This window comes from Cetorhinus maximus, chromosome 23, assembly GCF_964194155.1.
Source record: "Cetorhinus maximus chromosome 23, sCetMax3.hap1.1, whole genome shotgun sequence".
NCBI classification, from domain to species: Eukaryota; Metazoa; Chordata; class Chondrichthyes; order Lamniformes; family Cetorhinidae; genus Cetorhinus; species Cetorhinus maximus.
Window position 1 is genome coordinate 45,482,688 of NC_135901.1, and position 26,331 is coordinate 45,509,018.

Consider the following 26,331-nt stretch of genomic DNA (forward strand, 5'->3'; position numbering starts at 1 on the left):
CGTACTGCAGGGTTTGGTGCTGGGTCCCTTGTTGTTCTTCGTGGACATTAATGATGTAGACATGAATGTAGGAGGTATGATCAGTAAGTTCACAGGTAACACAAAAAAATCACTAGTGTGGTAAATAGCGAGGAGGAAACCCTTTGACATATAGACAGGCTGCTCAGATGGGCAGAACAGTGGAAAATGGAATTTAATCCCAAAAAGTGTGAGGTGATGCATTTTTGGAGGACTAACTGGGCAAGGGAGTACATGATGAATGGTAGGACCCGAGGAAGTACAGACCCTTGGTGTGCATGTCCATAGATCCTTGAACATAAGAACATAAGAACTAGGAGCAGGAGTGGGCAATTCAGCCCCTCGAGCCTGCCCCGCCATTCATTATGATCATGGCTGATCTCATTTTGGCCTCAACTCCAATTTCCCTCCCTCTCCCCATAACCTTTCAACCCATTACTAATTAAGTCCGTGTGGTGAAGGTGCTCGCACAATGCTGGTAGGTAAGAAGCTACAGGTTATTCACCCAGCGATGAGGAAGGGACATTGATATATGTCCAAATCAACAACAACAATTTGTGTTTATATCGCACATTTATTGTTATATAGTTTACCAATACATTTCACAGGAATGTTAGAAACCAAGGAGATACTCGGGCAGGTGGCCAATAATTTGGTCAAAGAGGTCGGTCTGAAGGAATATCTTAAAGGAAGCAAATGAGGTAGAGAGGCGGAGAGGTTTAGGGAGGGAATTCTAGAGTCTTGGAAACTGACAGAATGGCAACCAGTGATGGAATTATAAAAATCAGTTATTCTCGAATTCAAGAAGAGCAGATATCTCGGGGGGATTGTGAGGCTGGAGGAGGTTACAGAGATAGGAATGATCACAACCATGGAGAAAACAAGGATGAGAATGTGAAAATTTAGGCGCTGCTTAAATGAGTGCCTTCAAATCATTTGTATAGTTTGTGAATGGCTGTGGGCCAAGCACTGATCTTTGTAGTATCCCACAAATAACTGCCTGTCATCCTGAGAATGAGACATTTATTCCGACTCTGTTTTTTGTCTTTTCACCAATTCTCAAACTATAACAGGATATTACCCCAATCCCATGTACTTGAATTCTGTTTATTGACATCTTGTGCTTTGTTTAGTAACCTTCTCTCTGTCTCTCCCACTCCTCTCTCTTTCTCTCTCTCTCACATTGAATTCTCCAACCCAGCGAGTTGTGGATGCTCCATCATTGAATATATTTCCGGCTGAGATGGACAGATTTTTGGTCTCTCAGGGAGTCGAGGGATATGGGGAGTGGGTGGGAAAGTGGAGTTGAAGCCCAAGATCAGCCACGATCGTATTGAATTGTGGAGCAAGCTCGATGGGGTGTTAGGACTTCTCTTGTTCCTATTTCGTATGTTCTTATAGAGGCCAGAGTCTTGTGTAGGCCCAGACCGGGTGGCAGGTTCCCTCCCCTGAAGGACATTAGTGAACCAGTTGGGTTTTTATGACGATCCAGCAGTTTTCATGGTCACTTTTTCCCAGTGCCGGCCCCACAAATTCCCAGATTCATTCAGCTCAATTTCACAACCTGTCTTTGTGTTTTTGTGGGTTCTCTCTCACTCCCCTTTTCCTGTTTTAAATCAATTCCACAGGGTATTAGAGGGGGAGGATTTGCATTCGGGAAACTGAAACCAAACATCACATCAGGATCTGATGGAATCGCTTAATTTATCTTAAACTGAGTATCTTCAGATTTTGAACATGGAAGGAAAAAGTACCGTTCACAGTGGGGAGAAACCGTACACGTGTTCAGTGTGTGGACGAGGCTTCATCCAATCATCTGACCTGACGGAGCATAAATGCAGTCACAATGGAGAGAAACCATGGAAATGTGGGGACTGTGGGAAGAGATTCAAATCCCCATTGGAACAGGGATCTCATTGGTGCACTCACACTGGGGAGAGACCATTCACTTGCTCTGAGCGTGGGAAAGGATTCACTCAATTAGCCAACCTCATGGGACACCAGCAAGTTAACACAAATGAGAGACCTTTTAAATGCCCACAGTGTGAGACGTGCTTCAAAAGTTCTGTGGAACTAAAGTCCCATCAATGTGTTCACAATGATGAGAGACCATTCAGGTGCTCTCAGTGTGGGACTGGGTTCAGGCAATCATCTCATCTCATTGCACACCAGCGAGTCCACACTGGAGAGAGACCGTTCGCCTGCTTCGAATGCGGGAAGGGATTCAGTCAGTCATCCCACCGGCTAAGACACCAGAGAGTTCACACTGGAGAGAGGCCATTTACCTGCTCCGAATGTGGGAGGGGATACAGTCAGTCATTCAACCTGCTGCTGCACCAGACAGTTCACACTGGAGAGAGGCCATTTACCTGCTCCGAATGTGGGAAGGGATTCAGTCAGTCATCTGACCGGCTAAGACACCAGAGAGTTCACACTGGAGAGAGGCCATTTACCTGCTCCGAATGTGGGAAGGGATTCAGTCAGTCATCCGGCCTGCTGAGACACCAGAGAGTTCACACTGGAGAGAGGCCATTCATCTGCTCCGAATGTGGGAAGGGATTCAGTCAGTCATTCAACCTGCTGCTGCACCAGACAGTTCACACTGGAGAGTGACCATTTACCTGCTCCGAATGTGGGAAGGGATTCAGTCAGTCATCTGACCGGCTAAAACACCAGAGAGTTCACACTGGAGAGAGGCCATTTACCTGCTCCGAATGTGGGAAGGGATTCAGTCAGTCATCCGGCCTGCTGAGACACCAGAGAGTTCACACTGGAGAGAGGCCATTTACCTGCTCCGAATGTGGGAAGGGATTCAGTCAGTCATCCAACCTGCTGCTGCACCAGACAGTTCACACTGGAGAGAGGCCATTTACCTGCTCCGAATGTGGGAAGGGATTCAGTAAGTCATCCCATCGGCTAAGACACCAGCAAGTTCACAAGTAACTGTCGTGATGGGATTTTGCTCTTAATAACATTCAGGACTGAAGTATGTTCATTATAGTGTGTTTCTGTAGACATTAATAAACTCCAGCCCGCTTAGATAAAAGTCAAATAAATCAGCATTGTGTTAAACACAATGCGTTGAACCTTTTTACTATTTTTAACAAGTTAGTTGCTTTTTGATGTTAATAAACTCCAGCCCAGTTATAGATTCTGTATAAAATTGGAATAAATCAGCTTTGCGATGAACAGTTGAGTCGTTTTGATATTTCTAGCACCAGTTAGTTCCTTTTGAAGGGCTCTCCCTCTCCCCTGTCTCCTCCATCCTCACCGCCAGCAACAAGTGTGAGGAGCTCATGGTGCTTCTTTGTCACTAAGATTGAGACAATCTGATCAGCTGCCTCTGCTGCTTCCCTCCCTTCCACTAGCCCACCGGGACAAACTATCTCTAAAGATCCCCCTTGCCCGAGCCTGAACTCGTAATTAAATGACAAAGGGGATGATGGTGCAAGGCAGCACTGGGTGATAATGAGACAAGGAAATAAACTAATGGGACAAGTGGAGAAACAACACAGGCCCAGAGGAGAGATAAATGGTAAAAGAAGAACCATTACCAGCACCTACTGTCAGAAAAAATGGGAGCAGTGGTTATGATCTGAAGTTATCAAAATGAATGTTGAGTCCAGAAGGATGTAAAGTGTTCAATGAAAGATGGGCTGCTGTTCCTCGAGCTTCCATTGAGCTTCATTGGAACAGTGCAGGAGGCCGAGTTCAGAGTGGGAGTGGGTGGAGATTAAACTGGTAAATGACCAGGACCTCAGGGTCACACTTGGAGACTGAAAGGTGATGTTCCACAAAGCAGTTACCCAATTGGGATTTAATCTCCTCAATGTAGAGAAAACCACGCTGTGGTCAGTGAATACACAATACTGAATAGCAAGAAGTACAAGTAAATCACTGTGCCCCTTGGAAAGTGTTTTGCGCCCTGGAATGAGGGAGGGGAGGAGATGGATGGGTGCTGCTGCATCTGCTGTGCTTGAATGGAAATGATTCACACTGATGTTCATAAGAACACAAGAAATAGGAGCAGGGTTGGACTAAAAGGCCCCTTGAGCCTGCTCCACCATTAAATGTTCTTCCAGCTCAACTCCACTTTCCCATCCTATCACCATATCCCTTAGTGCCCAAATATTTATGGATTTCCATCTTGAACATATCAAGATGGAGAACAACAGACTCAGTGCAACTATTAATCTGGGAAATGCACAAACAAGGTGCATGTGAATTACAAATTCACCTCTTCACTGCTTGGTAATCATGTTAAATGAGCTTTACACTGGCCCCATGCTGAAATCTAGTCATTCTCTGACAGGTATTCTTAATGGTTTAATTAGCAAATTTAAAATGAAAAATACCCTCTGCTTCACTTTAAGGCTGAGAGACAACTTTGTAATTGATTCATAATGTCACAGACTGGCTCATTAGATCTGCTCATTTCATCTAATCTTATTTTCAGCTAATGGGAGAATGGCTGAAACAGGGGATGGTGAATAACAGCTCGAAACCACAGTCCCCTCTCCCACTGCCATAATGATCCTTACAACATACAGGAATTTGGGACAATGTGACTTTGATGCTCAGATTATCTCTGCCTCCATGTTATATGAAGGAGCGAAGCACTGGGGATGGTGCAAAATTGATTTACTGGAATGATGCCAGAATTGGAAAATATGTCAAATTCACAAAGATTTAACAGATTGAAAAGTTTTTCTCTGAAAAGAAAGTGAGGGATGACTTGACAAAGGCCTTTAAGATAATGAAAGGGGTTGACAGGGTAGACAAGTGGAAGAGTTTTCCACTTGTAGATGGTTGAGAATAAATATACGTTAGTAATCAATAAATCTAATGCACAATTCATATGCAACTTCTTCAATCAGAGATAAAAGCAGAAAATCATGGAAATACTCAGCACATCCAGCAGAATCTGTGAATTGAGAAATAGAGTTAAGTTTTCACGTCTACTCACTGATGCAGTGCAGTTCTGATGGAAAGTCACAGCCCTGAAATTTAAATACATCTTTCACTCTCCACAGACACTGCCAGATCTGCTCAAAATTCCAATATTTTGTTTTTTTTATTTCAGATTTACAGCACCACCTTTCTCTATGGTTGAGAATGTAGAGCACATTCTTAGAAGGGTTTGAGATCCCAGTGTGAGCTGAAACTCATGTTGCAAAATCACACCATGAAATCACACCAGCTGAATGTGGAAATGGATTCACCTCGTTATTCCATTTTCTGACACAGCAGCACAGTCACACCTGTGGGAGACCATTCAGATACTTCATGTGTGCAACCCTTTGCTCACTGCCCACCTGCTAACACTCCAGTTTTAGAAGGTCAAAGGATTAGATGCACAATTGCTACATTCCAACTGACAAGACAGAGTTTCAGCAGTCAGAATATGGGAAGAAAAATCACTTGTGCGTGCCGCTGCTGAGATTCCAGTGAGTTCAGATCTAACTGTCAGGGTTTGTTCTGTTGTTAATTACACCCAGGACAGAACTATGATGGAGGGGCCGTGCACTATGGTTGCCATATCAATATTAATAATTTTATATATTGGCCCTATGGCGCCAATCATCATCGGATCATAAAATATTATTATCTTATCAGAAGAGGCATTTCAATGGCGGTACGTTTGCCCAGGATTCAGTGGGGGCAGAATGTGCTCTATCCTCACGACAGGCGGTCCTCGCGCAGGCGCAGTAGCTGGCACTGACTGGTACATGCGCATTGCGATCTCTGACTGGAGCATGCGCAGTACCATCTGTACCTGGAGCTGGTGGGTGACGCAGAGAAATGGCGAACACAGGCATGTAAAAGGAGCCGGTGAGTGGGGGAGGGATGGAGTCTTCCCTGTGAAGGTCTGAAATCTTGAATAAGAAACTACCGGTCCTGCGGTTACACCGAACAACTCTGACCCGCGTCTCCTCTCGGAGACAGACCCGAGTTAATAACCGCCATCTTTATAGGGGCAATGTGCATCAGGGCGCATGCGCGGCCATCCTGGCAGGAGGAGAGAATGTTGTGTATTTCTAACCTGGACTGACAGGGATGGATTTTAGAAACTCCTTTTACAGAGGGTTAGAAGGGGAGGATTTACACACAACAAACTCAAACCAAGAGTAATGTTTGTCTCTTCTCAATTTCTATCTTGGACTGAGGGTTAGTGTTTTTGTAAATTTCTTATACTGGATCTTAGAAGTGGAGGGTTGACAGATGGGAAACTCAAATCAAACATCAATTCAGATCTGGCAGAGTCACTCAATTCGTGAGGACCTGAATATCATCGGCCTTTAAATCTGGAAGGTAAACAGTTGGCCTGTCTGTCTGTGGGCAAAGGTTACTTGTAGGAGAAAGAATAATTAACTGGGGAAAGCCAACTTCAATAGGTTGAGAATGGATCTGACCCAGTAAAGTGGAATCAAAGGTTGGCAGGAGAAACTGTAATTGAGGAATGGGCTGCCTTAAAGAGGAAATAGATCAGACATAGTAATGACATATTCTTACAAATGAGGTATAACATATCCACAGCTTATTTGTGGAGGCACTGACCATATTATTCCAATCTTCTTCAGACCCATGAGTGGTGACAGAGGACAGGAGAATTGCAAATCATACACCTTTGTTCAAAAAGGGTGTAATGATAAGCCCAGCAACTACCAGACCAGTCAGTTTAACCTTCGGGATGATAATTCTGGACAAAATTAAGTCACTTAAGCAAATGTGGGCTAATTCAGGAAAGCCAGCACAAGTTTGTTAAGGGAAAATCATGTTAAACTAACTTGCTTAAGGTTTTCCAAGAGTTACCAGTGTGGTTGATGAGGGTAATGCTGTTAATGTGGTGTACATGGTCATCCAAATGGCATTAGGTAAAGTGCCACATAACAGACTTGTGAGCAAAGTTATAGCTCATAGAACAAAATGGGCAGCAGCAACATGGATACAAAATTAACTGAGTGACAGGAAACAGAGAGTAATGATTTTTCAGAATGGAGGAAGGTTGAAAGTGGATTTCCCCAGGAGTCAGCGTTAGGACTCCTGCTCCTATGACCTAGACCTTGGTGTTCAGGCACAATTTTGGAATTTATGGGCACAGACTGTGTAGAAGGTCCTTTCTCTGGTGGACCTTAGTGAACCAGTTGAGTTTTTGTGACAATCCAGCATCTTTCGTGGTCACTTTTTCCGAGTGCCAGCCCCACAAATTCCCAGATTCATTCAGCTCAGTTTCACAACCTGCCTATGTGGGTTCTCTCTCACTCCCTTTTTCTGTTTTAAATCAATTCCAAAGGTTATTAGAAGGAGAGGATTTGCAGTCAGGAAACTGAAACCAAACATCACATCAGGATCTGATGGAGTTGCACAGATTATCGTAGTCTGAATATCATCGGATTTTGAACATGGAAGGAAAAAGCACCGTTCACAGTGGGGAGAAACTATACACTGTGTGTGTGGACAAGGCTTCAGCCAATCATCTAATGTGGCAGGACATAAATGCAGTCCCAACAGGGAGAAACTGTGGAAGTGTGGGAAGGGATTCAATTGAATGGAAAGACATCGGTGCAGTCAAACAGCAGAGAGACCGTTCATCTGCTCCGTCTGTGGGAAGGGATTCACTCGTTCATCCTACCTACTGAAACACCAGCGAGTTCACACTGACGAGAGACCTTTTAAATGCTTGGACTGTGGGAAGTGCTACAAAAGTTCCTGGGAACTGATGTCCCATCAACGTGTTCACACTGACGAGAGACTGTTCAGCTGCTCTTACTGTGGGACTGGGTTCAGGCGATCATCTCATCTGACCAAGCACCAATGAATTCACACTGGGTAGAAGCCATTTATCTGTTCCAAATGTGGGAAGGGATTCACTCAGTCATCCAACCTGCTGAGACTCAGCATGGTCACACTGGAGAGAGGCATTTCACCTGTTCAGAATGTGGGAAGGGATTCACTGATTCATCCCACCTGTTGACGCACCAGCGAGTTCACAGTGAGGAGAGACCTTTTCAATGTCCAGACTGCGGGAAGTGCTATAAAAATTCCAGGGACCTGGTGTCCCATCAACGTGTTCACACTGACAAGAGACCGTTCAGGTGCTCTCACTGTGGGACTGGGTTCAGGCGACCAGCTAATCTTATTTCACACCAGCGAGTTCACACTGGGGAGAGGCCTTTCACCTGCTCCGTTTGTGGGATGGGGTTTACTCAGTCATCCAACCTCCTGAAACACCAGCGAGTTCACACTGGGGAGAGACCATTCACCTGCTTTGAGTGTGGGAAAGGATTCACTCAGTCTTCCAACCTGCTGAGACACCAGCAGGTTCATGAGTAACTACAGTGATTGAGTTTTGCAACTGAACCATGTTTCACTGGGGTCTGTTTCTGCTGATGTTAGCAAACTCCAGCGCAGTTATAGGTCTTAATGTCCTGGATAAAAATAAAATCATTAAGCTTTCTATTAAATAGATGATGTTGAATCTTTTTACTATCCCTAAGACATTAGTTCCTTTTGAAGGGCTCTCCCTCTCCCCTGTCTCCTCCATCCTCATCTCCAGCAACAAGTGTGAGGAGCTCATGGAGCTTCTTTGTCACTAAGATTGAGACAATCCGATCAGCTGCCTCTGCTGCTTCCCTCCCTTCCACTAGCCCATCGGGACAAACTTTCTCTAAAGATCCCCCACGTCCGAGCTCTGAACCCACATCTTTCTCCAGTTTCTCTCCCATCTCCCCTTCCTGCCCTCTCAGAGCTCACTTTGTCCATGAGACCCACCTCCTGTTCCATCGACCCTATTCCCGCTAAACTGCTGATCACTCAATTTCCCCATGTTCACTGATATTAACGGTCCTCTCTCTCCTGGTACTGCCCATCTCTCCTTCAAATCTGCCATCATCACCTGTCCTCAGTAAAACCAACACTTGACCCCACGATCCTATTAAACTCCCGCTCCAGCTCCAACCTCCTTTCACTCTCCAAAGTCCTGATCACCTCCCAAATCCATGTCCACATTTCCCAGAACTCCATGTTTAAATCCCTCCAATAAGATCTCTGTCCCTGTCACGGTATCGAAATAGCTCTTCCCAAAGTCACCAATGACACCCGATGTGAATGTGACAAAGGAAAACTCCCTCATTGTCCTTCTCGGCCTGTCCACAGCCTCTAACAACGTGGACCAAACCGTCCTCCTCCAATGCCTCTGCACTGGTGGCCAGCTGGGTGGGACATGATGAAACAATGTACAAACAATTCGAGGGCTGACTGACTTCAAGAAATAACCGGGCAGACAGGGAATGTCACCGTTACAACAAGGAGAGTCCGTGGTTTCAGTGAATAAACCGACAGAAGGGTGTTGTGGAGAATCTAAGACACTCGACATGAGTCAGCTGTGTGATGGAAAAGCAACATTAACGACAAACATGGGGATACAGGAGAGCCCCAAAGACATCTCATTGATACAAGTTTCAACCGTACGTTTGGAGTATTTTGTAGACATTACAGCATTGATGATGATTACAGAATGAACCGTGTGCCTTTGTTTATAATTTCGATCCTGTACATTCATGCCGATGTAGAAATGGTCTGCACCCATAGCTGGTTCCTCTGTTATTCCCCTCCCACCCCACACCACAAGTGCACTTCCTCTGACCTCCTTGCCTTTCTAGCTCCTTCTCACTGTCTCCCTTTCCATCAAAAATCAGCAAATTGTTAAAAAAATGAATGTAAAAATAATGTCTAACCTTGTAATCCCGACATTAGCAAGAAGTCCCCTTATGTCCCCTTATAAAGATCTGTCCATTCGACAATACCCTAATCCTTCTGTTAGTCCTAAATTAATTATGTCAGCCAGGCTAAGCAGAATTACTAACTTGAAGCATGTATGTATTAATAGCACATTCCCCCCTTTTAAGGGTTAGGACAGGTTAGGAACAAGGTTCATATTGTCATCATTCAGAACAACCCAGATTACAAAGGAACAACTGATCTCAAAGACAACCTCTTGTAGTGTGTGTGGAGGGGGTGTGCTGACTCAGGTTTAAATGGGTAAAATGATATATGTTTTCTATATTAGACAATCACATTAAAATCTGGAACTCAGATGGTGATATGGATTTGTGTTAGGTGGGAAGATCGGGATCAGTGTATTACTCCAGGAAGCCTGAAGATCAGAGGGACAGTATTTCAGAACTGATTCCTGTGATAGCAGCAATCCCATTGCTGTCTGTGAAAAAGACCGATGGAAATATTTAAAGTGGAAACCATAGGCATGTTGGAGGATGTTGTACACAAGGAATTTGTGAACTACCTGAGGACAATAGTGAGGGGAAAGGAATGGATCTGGAAAGCAGCAGACACTTCATGTTGCTCCAGGAGAAGTGGGGCCTGGTTGTATAGATGTCAGGTTTTACACAGCACACAGTCAGCCTGTGGTTTCACCCTGGATGAAGGATCTCCGAATCGTACCATTCATATCACTGGATGGGATTCTCAGGAGCCATGTTGTCTGCTTGGAGAGGAAGGTTTGTGTTATAGCTAATGAGAAGCAGCACAGACAACCACACACAGAGACTCATGCACACATTCTCCCTCTGTCTCACACACTCAGACAACATCTCCACACCCACACACATTTACACACACTTCTACACTCAGGGATACACCCGCACTCATACAACCAGACACATGAGGACACATCCTGTCCTATCAGGTGGACAACACCGACCAAAGTGACTAATACTGGGGATAAAGTATTGGTGCCTGTGAAGAGCACTGATTTTGGCACATTCAAGTCCAACATCACCCTCCATAGCCTGTGAGCGGTTTTGACCATCCAATCTCACCCCTTTCTCTGAACATTAAATCTACATTGAACAAAATCTGGGACAGAGGCTACAACACAATTAGAACAATGAGCTGTCTATTGCCAGCTTTGGTGACAGTGGAAGGTTGTGAAATTTCAGAACAACATCCTGGATAATTACAGCCTCTAATTTCCTCCTGGAATGACTGAAAATGTCAACTCCTCTCTTGTTGATGGTCTGTTTGATGAGAGAATTCTGAGACAGGTCGCATGGTGAAAGAATATAATGTTGTTTTGACTCTGTATCCAATATTCCCCTGAGTTTGTTCATTGCTGTCCCAATGTCCTGAGACATGTTCCTATGTTCAAAAGGAACTAATTTGTGTTAGTGATATTAAAAAAACACTCAATACACCATGTGTTTATCACAAATCTGATTCATCTGATTGTTATCCAGAGTATAAATCCCTATAACTGGGCTGGAGTTTATTAACATCAGCAGAAACAGACCCCAATGAACATGGTTCAGACCTGGATGAGATTCACAGCAAAATCCAATCCCTTGTTAATTGTGAACGTGCTGGTGCCTCAGCAGGTTAGTGACTGAGTGAATCCCTTCCCCACACTTGGAGCATGTGAATGGCCTCCAGTGTGAATTCGCTGGTGTACAGTGAGTTGAGATGACCACCTAAACCCAGTCCCACAGTGCGAGCACCTGAATGGTCTCTCGTCAGTGTGAATACATTCATGGTGCATCAGTTCATTGGAACTTTTAAAGCACTTTTCAGAGTCTGGGCATTTAAGAGGTCTTTCATCAGTGTGAATTTGTTGATGTGTCTGTAGATGGGATGACTGAGTAAATCTCTTCCCACACTCAGAGCAGCTGAACAACTTCTCTCTAGTGTGAACCTGCTGGTGTCTCACCAGGTTGTTCGAATGGGTGAATCTTTTCCCACACTTGGAGCAGCTGAATGGCCTCCCCTCAGGGAGAGTTTGTTCAGGCTGGATAACTGAGTGAATCCCTTCCCACACTCCGTACAGGTGAATGCCCTCTCCCCAGTGTGAATGTGTTGGTGTATTGTGAGTTCTGATAAATATATGCTTTCTTTACCACCTGATCCATCTGTCCTGCCACCTTCAAGGACCTGTGGATATGGACTCCAAGGTCTCTCACTTCCTCTACCCCTCCCAATATTCTCCTGTTTATTGTGTATTCTCCAGCTTTGTTTGCCCTCCCCAAATGCATTAGCATGAATTTTCTTTCTCTTTTACAGCTGATTTAAAGTTGTTGATTTTGCTCCAAAGGTTAAATTGGGATTGATATTCAAAGTTTACTATTCAACTGCAGAAACAACTTCAGCTGGAAGTCAGTGAATTAAGAGGAAAGATCCCAGACAGCGGTTCTTCAAGGTACACTGCAGGCCCGACAGCTCAATCAGATACACTCTCAGCTCAGGAGAGCTTAACAACTCCACATCCTGTCCACAGGGGAATTCTCCTGGTGCAGTGGAACAAACATTCGTGCTTTAACAAACACCACCAAATAAAACTGGATTAATCAGTTAGTCTGAGTGATGTTTGTGGAATCTTACTGTGCACAAACTGGCTGTCATGAAACAGAAACAATTCGTATTCATATAATACCTTTAATGTAACAAAACGTGCCAAGGTCCTTCACAGGACTTTCATAAAGAAACATTTGACATAAAGTCACATGGGTCGATATTAGGTTAAATAGACAGAACCTTGATTGGAGAGGCAGATATTAACGCGCCTCTTTAATCAGGAGAGAGAGCTGGAGGGGTTTCGGGAGGAAATTCCGGAACTTTGCACCTAGGCACGGCCACCAATGGTGGGGTAATTAAAATCAGGGATGCGAAAGAGTACGGAATGAGATAGCACAGGTATCTCAGAGGGTTGTGCGACTGGGAGTTACAGAGATAGGGAGGGATGTGGCCATGCAGGGATTTGTTAACAAGGTTACAAATTTTAAAATTGAGGCATTGCTTGAACAGGGGCCAATTTAGGTCAATGACTACAGGGGTGAAGGGTTAAGGGGACTTGGCCTGATAAAGCTCACAGACAGCAGAGTTTTGGATGACCTCATGTTTCTGTGTGGGGCCGGGTTGAATGTGAGGGGCCGGCTAGGAATGTATTGGGATTGCCAAGTCTAAAGGTAACATGGACATGGATGAGGATTTGAGCAGCAGATGAGCTGGGGTGAGGTGGAGACATGCAGCGTTATGGAGATTGAAATATCAGGTGTTAGTGATGGTGCAGATAAGTGGTCAGAAACTCATCTTGGGGTCAATAAAAGACCAAGATTGTGAACAGTCTGGTTCAGCCTCAGACAGTTCCCAGGGAGAGGTTTGGACTCGGTAGTTAGGAAACGGAATTTATAGTGGTGACCGAAGACAATGGCTTTGGTCTTCCCAATTTTTAATTGGAGGAAATTTCTGCTCATCCAGTACTGGATGTGGGATAAGCAGTTTGATAATTTAGTAACAGTGGAGGAATGGAGAGGGATGGTGGTGAGGTAGAGCTGGGCAATGTCAGTGTACACGTGAAAACTAACACAGTGCTTTTGGATGATGTCACCAAATGGCAGCATGTAGATGAGAAATAGGAGGGGCCAAGGATAGATCCTTGGGGGACACCAAGTACAAGGACTTTGGAGAGGAAAGGGAGATTGGAGATGGGGTGGTAGTTTGAAAAGATGGTCAGGTCAAGAGTTTATTTTTAGGATGGGTGAGGATGATAGATTTGAAGTTGAGAAGGACATTACCAGAAGAGAGAGAGACATTAACAATATCAGCTAACATGGGGAAGTTGGATAATCAGTAGTTTAGTGAGAATAAGGTCAAGGGAGCAGAGGGAGGGCCTCATGGACAAGATGAGCACTGAGAGGACATGAGGGGAGATGGGAGAGAAACTGGAGAAAGATGCGAGTTCAGGGCTCAGGCAAGAAGGAACCTTAGAGACAGTTTGGCCTAGTGGGAGAGTAGAAGGGAGGGAAGCAGCAGAGGCAGCTGATCGGATTGTCTCAATCTTAGTAACAAAGAAGCTCCATGAGCTCCTCACACTTCTTGTTGGAGGTGACAGGGGAGAAGCAGAGTATTGGAGATATTAAAAAGATTCAACACACATTGTATTTCACACCAAGTTAATTTAATTGATTTGTATCAACAATATTAGCCTCTACAACAGGGCTGGAGTTTATTAACATCAGCAGAAACAGACCCCAATGAACATGGTTCTGTCCAGGATGTGATTAACTACAGTAATTGGATTTTGCTGTTACTTGTCAACTCGCTGGTGTCTCAGCAGCACAAATGACTGAGTGAATCACTTTCCACACACAGACCAGCTGACTGGTCTCTCCCCAGTGTGAACTCGGTGGTGTTTCAGTGGGTAGGTTCAATTAATGAATCCCTTCCTACAGTCAGGGCAAGTGAGCAGCCCCTTCCCCAGTGTGAATTCGCTGGTGTCTCAGCAGGTTTGATGACTGAGTGAATCCCTTCCCACACATGGAACAGGAGAACGGCCTCTCCCCGGTGTGACTGCGCTGATGTACAATGAGGTCAGATGATCGCCTGAACCCAGTCCTGCAGTGAGAGCACCTGAACGGTCTCTTGTCAGTGTGAACACGTTGATGCAAAATCAGGTCCTGGTAACTTTTATAGCACTTCCAGCAGACTGAGCATGTAAACTGTCTCTGGTCTGAGTAAACCAGCTGATGTCTCAGTAGGTGGGATGACCTAGTGAATCCCTTCCTACACTCAGAGCAGGTGTACGGCCTCTCCCCAGTGTGAACTCGCTGGTGTGTCAGCAGGTCGAATGATCGAGTGAATCCCTTGCCACATTTTGAGCAGGTGAATGGTCTCTCCCCATTGTGAATTTGCTGGTGTGTCTGCAGGATCGTTGAAGTAATGAATCCCATCCCACGCACGGAGCAGGTGTATGGTCTCTCCCCAGTGTGAACTCGCTGGTGTGCCAGCAGAGTGGATGACTGAGTAAATCCCTTCCCACACTTAGGGCAGGTGAATGGCTTCTCCCCAGTGTGAGTGTGTCGATGAGTTTCCAGGTCAGACGGGTAATTGAATCCCTTCCCACAGTCCCCGCACTTACACGGTTTCTCCCCAGCGTGAGCAGCGCTTTCTGCTTCCATGTTCAAAGGCCGATAATATTCAGGTCCTGATGAATCAAGTGACTCTCTCAGGTCTTGGTGTGAGTTTCCCAACAGCAAATCCTCCCCTTCGAATACCCTGTGAAATTGATTTAAAACAGAAAAAAGGGAGTGAGAGGGAACCCACAAAAACACAAAGGCAGGTTGTGAAATTGAGCTGAATGAATCTGGGAATTTGTGGGGCCGGCACGAGGGAAAAGTGACCATGAAAACTGCTGGATTGTCTTAAAAACCCAACTGGTTCACTAATATCCTTCAGGGAAGGGAACCTGCCACCCAGTCTGGGCCTACACAAGATTCGAGCTTCTAGGGGAGGAGAGAGAAAAAGCGAGAGAGAAGTGAGAGATGCAGGAGAACTCTGAAAGAATCTCCCAAACCCTCAACCTCCACTCACTAGAAGGGCCAGGGTAGCCGGTGTATGTGAACACCATCACCTCCAAGTTCCCCTTCAAGTCACACACCGTCCTGACTTGTCTGACATCCAGTACTGGATGAGCAGAAAATTACGCCATTTAAATATTGAGAAGAATGAAGCCAATGTCTTCAGCCCCCGTTACAAACTCCACTCCCGAGCCACCGACTCCATCCCTCTCCCTGACAACTGTCTGAGACTGAACCAGACTGTTCACAACCATGGTGAAATATTTCACCCCAAGATGAGCTTCCAACCACATATCCACATCATCACCAAGACCGCCTATTTCCTCCTCAGTAACATCGCCCGACTCCACCCCAGTCTCAGCTCATCTGCTGCTGAAACTCTCATCCATTCCTCTGTTACCTCTAGACTGAACTATCCTAACACACTTCCAGCCAACCTCCCATATTCAACCTCCCTGTAATCTTGAGGTCATCCAAAACTCTGCTGCCCATGTGCTTACTCGCACCAAGTCTTGTTAACCCATCACCCTGAGCTCACTGACCTACAAACGCTCCGGGTTAAGGAGAACCTAAATTATAAAATTCTCATCCTTATTTTAAAGGCTGTGTTTGCTGCCGTTGTGCAAGCGCAGCTGTGCTGTTTTATTCTGTCTTCATAGGGTTAATCTCTCCTCCTCCTCAGGCTCAGGTCACCACTGCAGACTCACCGTGAGGAAACGCAGACTGACCTGGTTACAGTGTCCATCAATCAGCCAATTCAGAACTCAGTCAACAGCAGAGAGCTTTGATTGTACAGTCCTAATCTCTAATGCTTTTTTTTAAACGCATGCTGTTCTTTGAAATGCCTTGGAAAGTTTTATTAAGTTAAAGGCACCATTTAAACACAAATTGTTGTTGTTGATTTGGACATATAGCACTGTTCCTTCATCACCACTGGGTGAATAACCTGTAACTCCTTACCTAACTGCATTGTGGGAGCACCTTCAACACACGGACTGCAGCGGTTCAAGAAGGTCATACATCTTCTTCTCCACAGGCAACTGGGGATAGGCAATATTTGCTGGTCTGGTTAGTGAAAGGGCAGGGGAGTGGGACTGGCTAATGTGCTCTTGCAGAGAGCCAGCATGGGCACAATGAGCTGAATGGCCTCCGTCTGTATTGTAATCATTCAGTGATTCAGTGACTGGTTGAGAAAGGACCTACACTGGAGGCCAGGGACCAACTTCTGTAACCAACACCCACCCTGATACAAACCGGCTCTTAATTGGTCTGTCTGTGTTTCTAGACTCGGTTCTGCAAGCAACGCCTGCAATAAAATAATAGCAAAATACTGCAGCTGCTGGAAATCTGAAATAAAAAGAGAAAATGCTGGAAATACTCAGCAGGTCAGGCAATATCTGTGGAGCTAACATTTCAGGGTGTGCAGAATGATTTAGGGGGAATAAAAATGGTGCAGAATTTGATGGTCAATATAAGCTCAGAAGTGGAAGAGAAATGGACTATAGCACAGGAAAAACAATTCCTGACTGTGAAAGATACTGTGGGAAGACAAAGCTGGTAAGACAGCTGGTCAGGGGATGGGTAGATGTGGAAACCTTGTTTGGACACAATCAGCAGAAGTAACAGTTAAGTGCCAAACACAGCTAAAGTGCATCCAGTATTAGAGACAGAGGAAGTTAGACAAAGGCAGAGAGGTGATCAGGGAGGGCAGAGGTGAAACAGAGCAAAAGATGGACATGGATTCAGATCCACAGTAAAGGAGCCACACTAGCCCCAGAGCGATGGAACCTCTAAAAGCTAACAGAGGAGAGAACTAAAAGCTCCAAAATGTAAATGAATGGTCAAAAACACTCAACTCTGAAACAATTTCAGTTTTCAACTTTAAACTCTCCTGCAGGAGCCTGCAGCTAGAAAGATATCAGAAGCACTGGAGTCAGAGAAAAATCTCCCAGTTGAGGAAATACCCGGGGAGCGGGGTGATGTCACCGTGTAATTGTCGATGTGTGATGATGTCACTGTGTAATTGTCGATGTGTGATGATGTCACACACACGAACACAGAACATCTGGGTCTGTGCAAACCAGTGATCACCACACATTATGAAGGATGGGAGGGTCCTTGAGAGGGGGCAGAGGAGATTTATCAGAATGGGTCGAGGGATGAGGGATTTTAGTTGCAAGGTTAGATTGGAGAAACTGGGATTGTTCTCCTTGGAGCAAATTAGATGGAGGGAAGATTTAACAAAAGGTGCACAAAATTATGAAAGGTTTACGTAAAGTAGGTAAAGAAAAGCAGTTCACAGTAGCAGATCGTGAAAGGATTATGGGTCGCAGATTTAAGATTTTGGGTAAAATGTACAGGAGGTATGTGAGAAAGAAATGTTTGCACAATGAGTGGTAATGACCTGGAACTCAATGCTTACACTCAGAGGCCGATAGAATCCAGGTCCTGAATTTCTATCCTGGACTGAGTATGGCAGGTTTGGGAAACGGTTTGTACAGAGCATTAAAAAAGGATGATCCAGGTCCTGATGAATTAAGTGACTCTGTCAGATCTCAACCGTCTGTAAATGTTCCCCTTCTAACCCCCTGTAAAAGGAGTTTCCAAAATCCATCCCTGTCAGTCCAGGATAGAAATGCACAACATTCTCTCCTCTTGCTAGCTGGACCAGGATGACCGCGCATGCGCCCTGCTGAACATTGCCCCCTATAAAGATGGCGGCCGTTACCCCGGGCCTCGCGAAGGGAGGAATCCAGAATTTTTCGGCCCGTTCTCTGCAAACACAAGACCGGTACCTTGCTATTTGGGATGTACGGCCTGCATTGTGTCTTTATGAAGCCTCCCTGTCCACTCCGCTGGCTCCATTTCTCCTCACACACCCACTAACTCTGTTACAAAATAAAAACAGAATTACCTGGAAAAACTCAGCAAGTCTGGCAGCATCGGCGGAGAAGAAATCAGTCAACGTTTCGAGCCCTCATGGCCCTTCGGCAGAACTGAAGCATAGTTTCAACAAGGGAGAAATATAAATTGGTTTAAGGTGGGTGGGGGGGAAGAGACACATTGAGGGTGTGGTGTGAGCAGATAATCAAAAGATGTCAGAGACAAAAGGGTCAAAGAGGTGTTGAAGGTGGTGGTCTTTGTCTGAGAAAAGTGCTAATTAAGAATGGAATACAGTTAGTTTGCTCCACTCGACATTCTCTCACCCGCACTGAGCAGCTTCCGTCACAGACCAGTACTGCGCAAGCTCATGAAATGGGCCGCACTGCGCATGCTCCAAGCACACACCCTAATACGCATGTGTAGGGAGCTGCTGTTGTGAGGATAGGGCACATTCTGGCCCCTGTTGAAGGCTGGGTAATCAGGCTGCCATTGAGAGGTCGTTTTTTTGAAAAGAAAATTATGTTTTGTGATCCGATGACGAACGAAGCCCAAGACCAATATATAAAATTATTCAGTCAATTGGTATGACAAACAAAGTGCATGGGTCCTCTGCCATAAAACTGTCCTGGGTGTAACTAACTGCAGTAAAATCCCCTACATTTAGATGTGAACTCACTGGAGTCTCAGTAGGCGGTGTGAACAATTATTGTTTCTTCTCATACACAGAACATTTAAGCGCCGTCTTGTCAGTAAGAACGTCACAAATCAGCCAGTGAACAATCCTTTCACAATGTCATTTTACCCCTAAGTTCCAGGACCATTGTACATGGATTTGGGAGTTAAGCATGATTTTGGAGACGGAAGAGTGGTCGGAGATTGGATGAGAATTGCAAGGATGTCGGGTTCAAGGATGTACTCGTGGGAGGGAGAGAAGCAGCAGAGGCAGCTGATCGGATTGTCTCAATCTGAGTGACAAAGAAGCTCCATGAGCTCCTCACACTTGTTGGAGGTGTTGATGCAGTAGACAGGGGAGAGGGAGAGTCCAAAACAAGGACTAACTTGTGTTAGAGATGTTTTTAAAAATTCAACACCCTCTGTGTTTGACAGAATGTTGATTTATTTGATCTTTGTCCAGAATATTAACCTTATAACTGGGCTGGAGTTTATTAACATCAGCTGAAACAGACCCCAATGGGTATAGTTCATTCTTGTATATTATTAACAGCAAAATCCAATCACTGTAGTTCGCTGTGAACTCGTTGGTGTCTCGGCAGGTGGGATGAATGAATGCGTATCTTTCCACACTCAGTGCAGGTGTACAGCCTCTCCCCAGCGTGAGAGCGCTTGTGTGGAGAGAGGTGGGATGATTGCCTGAACCCAGTCCCATAAAGAAGGCATCTGAACGGTCTCTCATCAGTATGAATACATTGCTGGTGGATCAGTTCCTGAGAACTTGTAAAGCACTTCCCACAGTCTTGAAATTTAAAAGCTCTCTTTGATGTGCAATCAGGTTGGATAAATTAATGAATCTCTTTCCACACAGCGCAGATGAATGGCCTCTCCACAGTGAGAACTCGCTGGTGTGTCTGCAGGAGGGATAACGGAGTGAATCCCTTCTGACACTTTAAGCAGGTCAATGGCCTCTCCCCAGTTTGAATGCTCCGATGAGTTTCCAATTTCGATGGGTAAATGAATCCCTTCCCAGTGTCAACATTTGCACAACTGCTTTCAGTTGTGACTGCATTTATGTTTTGACCAGGCCAGATGATCGGCTGAAACCTCATCCACATGCAGAACACTGTGAATGGTGCTTTCTTCTCCCATTTTCAAAATCCCACAATTCTCCGCGGCCCAGAAACCACTCTGTCCAATAGAGACGCCCTCTGAAGAAGGGTCATACAGACTGGAAACTGCTGTCAGGCATCGCAAGGGCCAGGGGCATAAAAATTCATTCACAAATGTTCCAAAAGAGATACATTATAATCGCCAGGAAAGGCTAAACAGCCTGAAGCTTTTTTCTCTGGAAAAGAGAAGGCTAAGAGATGACCTGATTGAAATAGGATAAAGAATGGAGTTGGAAGCTCAGGAATGAAAACAATGGCTTCTATCTTCCCAAAATTTAATTGGAGAAAATTTCTGCACATCCACAAACAGTCTGATAATTTAACAAAAGTGGAGAAGTGGAGAGAGGTGGTGGTGAGGTAGAGCTGGGCACTGTCAGTGTACACGTGATAACTGACACTGAGTTTTCAGATGATGTCGCTGTGGGGAGAATGTTGATGAGAAATAAAAGGAAGCCAAGGCTGGGTCCTCTGGGGACACCAGAGGTAACTGTGGGAGTGGGAAGGGAAGACATTCCAAGCGATTCTTTGACTATGATTAGATAGAGAAGAATGGAACCAGGAGAGAGCAGCCCCACCCAGCTGGACGACAGTGGAGAAGTGTTGGAGCATAATGGTGTGGTCAGCCTTGTCAAAGGCTGCAGGCAGGTCGAGAAGAGATAGTTTACCTTTATCACAGTCACATAGGATGTCATTGGTGGCTTTGATCTGAGCTGTTTCAGTGCAGTTGCGGGGCAGAAAGCTGATTGGAGGGATTCAGACAGGGAGTTCTGGGAAAGATGGAGACGGATTTGGGAGGTGTGAACACTTTTCAAGAGTTCAGAGAGGAACTGGGGATTGAAGATGGGTCAATACTTTGCAAGGACAGTAGAGTTAAGTAATTGTTTTTTGAGGAAAGTGTGATGATTTGAAGGAGAGAGGGATAGTACCAGAAGAATGAGTACTGTGAACAATATCAGTGAACATGGGGAAGTTGGGGGATCAGCAGTTTAGTGGGAATAGGGTCGATGGAGCAGGAGGTGTGTCTCATGGACAAGATGACCACTGAGAGGGCAGGAAGGGAGATGGGGGAGAAGCTAATGAAAGATGTGGGTTCACGGCTTGGACAAGGTGGAACATTATAGAGGCAGTTTGTCCCAGTGGGCTAGTGGAAGGGAGGGAAGCAGCAGCGGCAGCTAATCGGATTGTCTCAATCTTAGTGACAAAGAAGCTCCATGAGCTCCTTACACTTGTTGTTAGAGGTGAGGATGGAGGAGAGAGGGGAGAGGGAGAGCCCTTCCAGAGAAACTAACTTGTGTTAGAGATAATAACAAGACTCAATATGCTATATTTAACACAAATATATTTTATTTGTCCTTATCCAGAATATTAGCCCCAATAACTGGGCTAGAGTTTATTAACATCAGCAGAAACAGACTACAATGAACAAGGTTCAGTCCTGGATGTGATTAACAGCAACATCCTGTTTGTTATTTGTGAACTCGCTGGTGTCTCATCAGTTGGGATGACCAGGTGAATCCCTTCCCACACTTGGAGCAGCTGAACGGCCTCTCCTCAGTGTGAATTCGCTGGTGCTTCAGGACGTCAGAGGACACAGTGAATCCCTTCCCACATACAGGACAGATGAACGGCCTATCTCCAGTATGAATTCGCTGGTGTCTCAGCAAGTGGGATGACTGTGTGAAGCCCTTCCCACAGTGGGAGCAGGTGAACTGTCTCTCCACAGTGTGAATTCGCTGGTGTCTCAACAGATCGGATAAATTAACGAATCCCTTCTCACACTCGGAGCAGATAAATGGTCTCTCCCCAGTGTGAACTCGCAGGTGTGTCAGCAGGTTGGATAACTGAGTGAATCGCTTCCCGCACTCGGAGCAGGTGAACGGCCTCTCTCCAGAGTGAACTCTCTGGTGTATCAGCAGATTTGATGACTGAGTGAATCTCTTCCCACACTCGGAGCAGGTGAACGGTCTCTCCCCAGAGTGAACTCTCTGGTGTTTCAGCAGGGTGGATGACTGACTGAATCCCTTCCCACACTCGGAGCAGGTAAATGGTCTCTCACCAGTGTGAACTCGCTGGTGTGTCTGCAGGTTGGATAACTGAGTGAATGCCTTCCCACACTCGGAGCAGGTAAATGGCCTCTCCCCAGTGTGAACTCTCTGGTGTGTCAGCAGGTTGGATAACTGAATGAATCCCTTCCCACACTCGGAGCAGGTAAATGGCATCCCCCCAGAGTGAATTCGCTGGTGCCTCAGCAGGCTGGATGCCCAAGTGAATCCCTTTCCACACTCGGAGCAGGTGAACGGCCTCTCTTCAGTGTGAATGAGCTGGTGTCTCAGGAGGGTGGATGAATCAATAAATCCCTTCATACATACAGAACAAGTGAAAGGCCTCTCCCCAGTGTGTGTGCGCTGGTGAGTATCCAGCCTGGATGGATAATTGAATCCTTTTCCACAGTCTCCACATTTCCATGGTTTCTCCCCACTGTAACTGCATTTATGTTTTGACAGGCCAGATAATCGGCTGAAGCCTCGTCCACACAGAGAACACATGTACGGTTTCTCCCCACGGTGAACGGTGCTTTTTCCTTCCATGTTCAAAATCCGATGAAATTCAGGTTATGACTGATTGTGCGACACCGTCAGATTCTGATGAAATGTTGGGTTTCCCAATTGAAAATCCTGGGGAAATAGTTTAAATAGACAAAAGTGAATGAGAGAGAAACCACAATAACACAAAAACAGGTTGTGAAATTGAGGTGAATGAATCTGGTAATTTGTGGGGCCAGTACCAGGAAAAAGTGACCATGAAAACTGCTGGATTGTTATAAAAACCCAACTGGTTCACTAATGTCCTTCGGGGAAGGGAACCTGCCAACTGGTCAGGGACTATACAAAACACCAGCATCTACTGGGGGAAATAGAGAGGGAGATGGGAGAGGCAGGGGGTGAAGGAAAGGAATTTTATGCATCTGCAATTCTACCAACATCTCCCAAACCCTCACCCTCCATCCCCTAGAAGGACCAGGGTAGATGTATGTGCACACCATCACCTCCAAGTCACACACCATCCTGACTTGTTTAACATCCAGTGTTGGATGAACAGAAATTTCCTCCATTTAAATATTGGGAAGATTGAAGCCATTGTCTTCAGTCCCTGCTACAAACTCCACTCCCTAACCATCAATGCCAACCATCTCTCTGACAACTTTGAGGCTGAGCCAGACTGTTCACAACCTTAGTGTCATATTTCACCCTAAGCTGAGCATCTGACTACATATCACTAAGACCGCCTATTTCCACCGCTTTGCCTGCCAATAAAATAATAGCAAAATACTGCAGCTGCTGGAAATCTGAAATAAAAAGATAAAATGCTGGAAATACTCAGCAGGTCAAGAAGTATCTGTGGAGAGAGAAACAGAGTTAACATTTCAGGGGTGCAGAATGAACTACAGGGAATAAAAATGATGCAGAATCTGATGATCAATATAAGCTCAGGGGTAGATGCGAGATGGACTATATCGCAGGAAAAACAATTCCTGACTATGAAAGACATGGTGGGAAGCTATAGCTGGTACGCCAGCAGCATATGGTCAGGGCAGCAGTTGGCAGAAGTAACCGTAAAATGCTAAACAGAGCTAAAATACACCCACTATTAGCGACAGAGAAAGTTAGACAACAGCAGAGAGGTGATCAGGGAGGGCAGAGGTGAAACAGAGCAATGGATGGACACAGAATCAGATCCACATTAAAGGAGTCACACCAGCCGCAGAGCTGTCGGACCTCACACAGATAACAGAGGACTAAAAGCTCCAAATTGTGGATGAATTGTCAAAACTACTGACCTGTGAAACAATTTAACTCATTTCAGCTTTGGAAACTCCTGCCGGAAACTGTAGCTGGAAAGATATCAGAAGCACCGAAGTCAGGGAAAACTCTCCCAGTTGAGGAAATACCCTGGGAGCGGGGTGATGTCAGCGCGCAATTGTCGGTGTGTGCTGATGTCACAGTGTAATTATCGATGTGTGCTGATGTCACAGTGTAATTGTCAATGTGTGATGACATCACAGACATGGACACAGAACATCTGGGTTTGTGTAAACCACTGATCACCACACATTATGAAGGATGTGAGGGTCCTTAAGAGGGTGCGCAGAAGACTTACCAGAGTGGTTCAACGGGTGAAGGATTTTGGATTAGTTTGGAAAAACTGGTGTTGTTCTCCTTGGAGCAAAGTAGATTGAGGGGAAATTTGATAGAGGTATACAAGTTAATGATTGGTTTACATGAGGTATTAAACAAAAGCTGTTCACATTATATGATCGTAAAAGGGTTATGGGGCACAGATTTAAGTTATGAAGCAAGAGGGGTGTGAGCAAAAATTTTACACAATGAGTGATAATGACCTGAAACTCATTACTTACTCTCAAAGGCTGATGAATCGAGTGAGCCTGTCAGATCTTGATCTGATGTTTGGTTTGAGTTTCCCGTCTGCAAATCATTCCCATGTGATATTCTATGAAAAGATTATAAAACAATCAATCACTGTCAGTCCAGGACAGAAATTGAGAAATATTTTTGAGTTTGAGTTTGCTGTGTGTAAATCCTCCCCTTCTAACCCCCTGTAAAAGGAGTTTCCAAAATCTATTCCTGAGAGTCCAGGATAGAAATGCACAACATTGACTCCTCCTGCTACCTGGACCAGGATGACCGCGCATGCGCCCTGCTGCACAGCCGCGCCCCCGGGCCGAGCGGAGGGAGAGACCCAGTCATTTCCGGTCTGTTCGCTGCAAACGCGGGGCCTGTAGTTTCTTATTAAGGCTCTGCGGGCTGCACCAAGTGTTTATAAAACCTCCCTGCCCACTCCGCTGGCTCCATTCCTCCCGCACACCCACTAACTCTGTTATTCTGCTCCAGTCGCCATTTTCTCACCAACTCTACGGCTCCAGTCACAGGACAGCACTGCGCATGCTCAGCTAAGAGCCCGCAATGTGCAGGTGCGAATCAGACTCCGCAATGCGCATGCGTAAGACCCTACCGCTCTGGATAGGGCACATTCTGTCCCGCATTGAATGCTGGGTGGGAGGACGTAATTACATATCCAATAAATTTTTATGACCCGATGGTAATTGCAGCTTTATGGTCAAGATTTAAATTATACAATCAATTGATACAATAAATTGCATCGGCCTCCACCATGCTTCTGTCCTGGGTGTAATTAACATCAAAACAAACCCCTACAGTTCGATGTGGATTCACTGGATTCTTCGCAGGTGAGGTGAAGAAGTGATTGCTCCTTCCAAACACCAAACATTTAAACTCCGTCTTGTCAGTAAGAATGCGCCTATTGCGGAGCAAATCCTTTGAACTTTTATAGCTGGATTGTTCACTGGTGGCCAAACTGAGTAAATGCCTTCACACGCATGAAATCTCTGAATTTTCTCCATCAGATGTGACTGCTGCTGTGTCAACTAATCAGATGATCGAGTAAACCTTTTTCCATAATTAGCTGCTGAATGATGTTTTCACAGTGTGACTTTACCTAGGCGTGTCCAGCACAGACTTGGCTCTCTCATCCTCTGGCAATGGGCTCTACATTCTATTATGAAGAAAAAAAGGAAAGCGTTGTTGTAATTCTGAAATAAAAACAGAACATTTTCGAATTCTAAACAGGGCTCGTAGCGTCTGTGGACTGCCATAGTTTTCATTTCAGGTCTGTGACTTGTCAGCGGAACTGTACTGAATCAGTGCACAGATCTGAAAATATAATTCTGGTTCTCAATTTACAGAAATTCCCAGATTTTCTGAGTATTTCCATCATTATCTGCTTTTATCTCTGGTTAAAGACGTTGCTTCTGAATTAGACATTGGATTTCCTGGTGACCAACTTTTATTTATTCTCACCCATTCTAATCTGTCTCTCTCTGAACTTACTGCACTCCATTCTCTCAGGTCCAACCCCAACATTGTCATCAAACCCGCTGACAAGGGTGGTGCTGTTGTTGTCTGGCGCACTGACCTCTATCTCGCGGAGGCTGAGCGTCAACTCGCAGACACTTCCTCCTACCTCTCCCTGGACCATGACCCCACCACTGAACATCAAGCCATTGTTTCCAGGACTGTCACTGACCTCATCTCCTCTGGAGATCTTCCTCCCACAGCTTCCAACCTGATAGTCGCCCAACCTCGGACAGCCCGCTTCTACCTCCTACCCAAAATCCACAAACA

The 26,331-nt window shown here is 45.4% G+C and overlaps 1 pseudogene; it reads left to right on the forward strand.

Annotated features, from left to right (window-relative positions):
• Positions 1–490: 490 nt before the first annotated feature.
• LOC144698521 (uncharacterized) lies at positions 491–8,352 on the forward strand (annotated as a pseudogene).
• Positions 8,353–26,331: the final 17,979 nt, after the last annotated feature.